Raw genomic sequence first — 6,415 nt, forward strand, 5'->3', positions numbered from 1 at the left:
TTTAATGGAGTGGGTGACTTTGCTGATGTTGTAGACACACAAAAAAAGAAATGGCTAACATTTAGTATAAGCAGGGTCTATCTTCAGAGGAAATTAGGCCATTAGGGCCAAGATCCATTTTCAGAGAGAATTCAGATTAAAATCCATAGTGTATAATAGAAGGTGGTTCAAAGAGATTATTCATTTCCCATGGTTAAGAGTTTTGTATGGAGAATGTGCCTACACACTTTTGCAGAGTCTAGACTTAACACTAAGTTAAGAAGAAAAGCCCCCAATGCCATTAGGTCTAATTCTCATTGATGACCTGGTCAGGATAGGATAAATATTGAAGGTAACTGGTTTTGTTTTTGGTGGAAAATGGGTGAGTCTAAGATATCATTAAATAGGTTTAATTTAATAGTCTTCTTGTGCTTTAAAGGAGATAGTCATGAAATATTCAGGGGTTTTAATAAAACAGGTGGCATAAAAACTAAAGATACACTATATCGCAAAGCAATGGCTAAATTTTAAGTATATTTATTAAGGTTAAGCAAAAAATAATTGGCAATAATGAAAAATAAGTCAATCATTTTATATGAAGTATACTTCCACAGTGACGTACAATATACTTGATATCTCTTGGTGATATGACTTACACAATTTTTTTATTGTATTAGAGATTTGACTAAGAGATCTGACTTTATGCTTTTGTGAATCAATGATATAAGAAAACTCCAATTTGAAAAGTAGAGCTTTAAAAAAAAAAGATAAAAAGGAGTGGATTATAAAACTCTTTCAGCTATAGCTAGATTCATTGGGGAATTTCTTTAAGCATTCTATTCACTTAAAATATTCAATTTATAAAATGAGAATCCTAGAGAGCTCTTTTGGAGCACACATATTTCATAGAATGATTTCCTACGTACTAAAAATCTTTTTTGAACAAAAACGAAAAGTGGTCCAAGGTAAAGGTGGTAGCTATAAAAGGGTATTTCAAAGGGCTAAAATTGATTGATATTGGATTTATGTGATTTGTAACTGAATACCTATTTGGGGCTAAATACTAGTTATTCTAGTGTTTGCACCCTATATTTGTATTGCAAATATAGTTATTGAGGAAGAAATAACACTTAAAATTGATGAATAGTTCAGTTAAAGATTATGAAGGTTTGTGTTACAAATGGAGGATTGGTACAATGAGCATATTCATTGTGAATGTGTAAGAAAAATTATTACAGTACGGGCTGCTACATTTAGCTTTTCCTTGAGGAATTAAGGCACTATGACTTTAATAATTTTAAATACTTACATTTTCATTCTTTCAATACATTTGTAGTGTATGCTTCTTCTTGAAATGTTTACATTTTCAAAAACTCTATTTTAAGTTTGTTTCTTCATTAATTTTTCCTATCAAGTATTTCAAATGTTTTTTTTTTTTTTATTATTCTTTTAAAGACAGCCTTATATGTTCTGGGAACTTTAGACCCACCTATATTATTACCCAGTAAAGTTTATAAAGATAATACAAATATATCTTAATCTCTCCAAACTTGGTTATTCTTCAGATTCCATTACCAATAGTCATGTTGACTCCACTCTCTCACTAGTGACCTTAATTAATTATCAAATACTAAAAATCCTCTCCAAACAATGCACTTTAAGCCAATCTATATAAAACCACCTGTTCCTAATAATCTTAGACTCAGAATTGCCTCCTAAAAACACCTGGAATCTTTCCCTGAGATAATTCTATCTACACATGGTAATCATATTTTGCCTGGAGATAACATTTACAATTAAAATTACTATTGGCCAAACGATAACTTAAAGCTATGTTTGTCTTAGACTTTAGTGCTTCAACTTAAAATGCTTATTTTAAAATTTTGAGTCCTAGCTCCCTGCTTAGATCTATTGAAACAGAATCTCAAGGGAGACAGAATTTTCAAGCCTGGAAATCTGGTTTTTTTTTCCCAATTCTTCAGGTAATTCTCATAAATGATGACCTTTGGGAGCTAAGATTAGAAATTCACAATTATCCTCATTGGAAACAACAGGAGGACTAGTTAGGAAGGCAGGTTTCTGCACCCTCATGAAGTCTCAAGGATAACCCCTGTGAATTTATAACCCAGATTACTCTAGTGTAGTGTGTCTGAAGTCTGACTGACATGTAGGCCTTTAATCTTCAAGATTTTAACTCCATATTTTTTTACTTTACTCCATATTTAATTAATCATTAAATGTTTAATTTCTTATGGTGGAGATTCTAAACTTGTCAATGTTATGCTCAAAGAGTTGATAATGATTATTCAGCGCTATCCAATGTAATATTAGAGCTTTTTTGCAGATCCACAAATCTCTACAATATTCGTTGATTCAAAGGCACACAATCTCATATACAACCATTGATCTTAGACATGTTCTTTCTGCTCTGGTTAAATTAGTTTGCTCCTCTATTCTAATAAGTGAAATTGATAAACAATCTGTTATGACTTCAAGTTGGGAATCTGATTCAAATTGTACTAACTGTACATAACAATTTTGACAGAAGTTATCTCTTTATTTAATCATTTCATGTGCAAATAGTATTTTTTAATTATTTAGGTATTTTATGTATCAATATTTTTTATCACATAGATCTTGCACATTTCTTATACTTGTATTTAGAAATGAAAAATATTTATTTCTTCAGTGAAAGATTTTCTTTTTTATAATTTTTTTTCAACCGATTACTTTAGACATGAGTCATTTTGTCCTCACATTTACCATGAAACTAATCACTGCATGGATATCTTCTAATAGTTGGGATAGTTCTTTAGTTCTTTAGTCTCTCTTTTTGGTATTTATATTTTATTTTCTTCCCTTCATCCTAATACATTGGCTAAAATCTTCAGAATGATTTTGAATGAGAATGTTGATAACAGACATCAATTGACATGTTCTTGTCCATAGTAAGTGGCAATAATAACTGTTGAAAATTGAAGTGCTACTATGTGTCAGGGTGTTGTGAACCTTTTATATGTATTCCTTTTTGAATTCTTTCAAGAATACTATGAAGGAACTAAGGCACAGAATGTTAAATGAGTTGCCTGAAATGCTAAAGCTAGGAAATGGGGGAGCCATGTTTAAACCCAGTAAGTTTGCTCCTTAGTTTAATGTTTGCTAAAAGATCCTGGTAGTTTCTCCTTATTGTGCAAAGTTTTTAAAAAATAATTGCCAGAGGGAAATTTGCAAGCCTTTTTAAAACTTTGGTTAAAAAATAACAGATTTCATCTTTTGTGTCCTAAATTCCACATGATTGACAAAACAAATGAACAAAGTGGGGAAGGGTCAGCAGCAGCAAAAAGGGAGAGAGGAAAACCAAGAAACACTCTTAACAAACTGTTACCAGGGAGAAGATGAGTGGAACAATGGGTGGAACAGGTGATGAGCACTGGGTATTGTATGGCAGTGTTGAATCGCTATTTTGTACACCTGAAACTCATATTACAGAGTATGTCAACTAGAATTTAAATGAAGGCTTAAAAAAATAAATAACAGAAGAGTAAGAACAATCAAACAAAATCTTAGGTCAAATTTATTTTCAATGTACATGTAAATGCTCTACATGAAACATTTCAAATTTAAATTCATGGATGTTAAAAAGAATATTACATATCAATGAGGAATTCAAGAATGCAAAATTAGGTATACATCAGGAAGTCTAGTCATTGTATTATCACACAAGCAAAAATAAGTAAATAAATAATTTTGAAAAACCTAATTAATAAACATAGTAATCATTCATTATAAACCTTAGCATGCTAAGACTAAAATAGAAGTTATTACAGAGATAGAAGTTCTCTCATATAATAATCCAAAACAAATATTAAACTGTATTAGTAACATGCTAGAAACATTCTTATTAAATTCCAAGACAACACAAAGATATCTGCCTCAAAAAACTATTCAATTTTTTTCCATTCGGTGAATGATTTTGGAAAAATATCAGTGGTATTCTAACCCACACTACACTGAAGAAAAATAAGCAATTGAACATGTACATACTTGCTTGTAAATGCAACAAAAATCTCTAAAGAAAGTTGACCAATTTATTAATTCTAGTTACCCCCGGAGATGGAAGGAAGGGAGGTATGGGAGGGGGTAAACTTCTGAATTAGTTTAATCTTTACCAAGCAGACATATTTTTGTAATTTGAAAAAATGTTAAGTAGCTATTTAACCAAAGATAAATGCTCTTTTAAAAATTCGAGTGTTAAGAGTATACACGGGTCTAGACAACAATGTAGCTTTCTATTATTTTACCATAAATTTTGCAGAATTCTTAATATACATTTTAACCTGTTGTTTTATTTTTAAAAATGAATCCAGGAGCACCTGGGTGGCTCAGTTCATTAAGTGTCTGCCTTCAGCTCAGGTCATGATACCAGGGCCCTGGATCCCTACACAGCAGGGAGCCTGGTTCTCCCTCTGTCCTTCTCCCAGACTTGTGTGCACATGGGCACACACTTGCATTCTCTCTCCCTCTCTCCCTTTCTCTCTCTTTCTCATAAATAAGTGAAATCTTAAAAAAAAAAAAAAAAAAGTGTATCCATATTACAAACACTAGCCCAGTTTCTGGGTTGTATGTTATAGAAGGAACCACTGGAGTAAATTCAATATCCAATAGAAAGTCTTCGTGTATTTTCATCTAGCTAATTTCATTTTGACACTTTTTTTTAGAACCTCTCTAGATGATGAGAATCATCTGGTTACCTGATAAAAGATAGTTTTGCAGATTGTCTCTTACGTGTGATTATGAGGCCTGAAATTTCTCCCAGGTACTTTTATTTTTTAAGGAGTAACCCAGCTGATTCCTATTAGGGAATTTTATAAAACATTGCTTAAAAAGGTTTTGAAATTAGTCCTAATGAAGCAACATTATATAGCTAAAACAACAACAACAACAAAAAAAACTTAACAAAATTCAACCCTTCTCTGCAAAAGGAGAGTCAAGGTCACATAAAACTAGCTTTAGTCAACTAGTCTTATACTTTTTGTAGACAATTAACTTAAATCTTTTCCTACCAAAATATTTGAAGGCTAAGAGAGAGCGATGTTGATCTTTGTTTTTATAGAAGTTTATTTCATATTTTAATACTCAATTTCGAATGTTTTTCTAACTATAAAAGTTGAAGATTAACTTTAGACACAAAAACTAGATTAAAAAATTTTATCTGATACAGAACAACATCTTTCCTGAATTACCTCCCTGGAATACATGAATATTAAGAGAATTTATAGTCTATTTAAAACAAAAGTGATTCAGTTTTTTATTGCATAGTTTTATTAACTTCTAAAAGCCTAACTGGTAAGCAACTTTGACAGGGAATTCAGTCTATTTCTAGTTTTTAGGGAAACTGACTTCAAAACTATCTTGGAAGACAAGTGTCTGATCCTAACCTCAGAAGTTCCCAGAAGAGATTATATAATCTTTTAATAACCTATACTAACATTTAACAACTTTTCCTGTCAGAAAAAAAAAATCATTTCCCAACTGAACTTTTCATGACTCTACTACTAATCGTTTAGAAAATTTCCATAGAATATCCTCAGTCTATGATGATGCCTATACTCAGTGCCCTAGTGTAAATACATAGGATTTTGGTTCTTATGTTATCCCTGCAAATGTGTTATGTCACATGGCAGAGAGAGAGAGAGAAGAAAGAGAGAAACCCTGTAATCAGAATTAAGGAAGTTAATAAACTGACAACCTTAAATAGGAAGATAATCTTGGATGATTGAGGTATGCTCAGTGTCATTCCACAGACCCTTAAAAGTAGAAGAGGAAGGCAGCAGAGTCTGTCAGAGGTGTGGTGTAAGAAGCAGCAAGAGAAATGAGTCAGAGGGAGTCGTCAGACTCAAACCATGAGGAGGACTCAACCACCCATTGCTAGCTTTGAAGATGGAGAAAGGGAACCTCAAACCAGGGAAGGCAAGCCACCTCGAAAAGCTGAGAGCAATTCCCAGGCAATCATCATGAAAGAAACAGGGATTTAGTCCTATAATAATATGAAATTTAATTCTGTGAGTGACCTGACAGTGGATTCTTCCTCACAGCCTCCAAATAGCAGCTCAGGCTGGCTGGTATATTGATTTCTGCCTTTGTGGGTCCTAGTACATAAAAATGAATGGAGCCCATCAGACTTCTGATCTATTTAACTGTGAGATTATAAATGTGTGCTGTTATAACCAGTTTGTGGTGATTGTTAGGGGGAAAAAAAAACCCTAGTATACTCTATAGAGTCTAATCAACCAATGGTCATTTACTCATTAACTACTGTAGTTCTTAATAATACTAGTTGGACATTAAGGAATATACTTGACTCACAAAAACTAGTGGAAGAGACCCATAACATGTGCTTCAGTTTTTTTGCACCAAAGAACTTTCCAACTCTCTA

The sequence above is a fragment of the Canis aureus genome, chromosome 14 (genome assembly GCF_053574225.1).
Source record: "Canis aureus isolate CA01 chromosome 14, VMU_Caureus_v.1.0, whole genome shotgun sequence".
In the NCBI taxonomy this organism is placed as follows: Eukaryota; Metazoa; Chordata; class Mammalia; order Carnivora; family Canidae; genus Canis; species Canis aureus.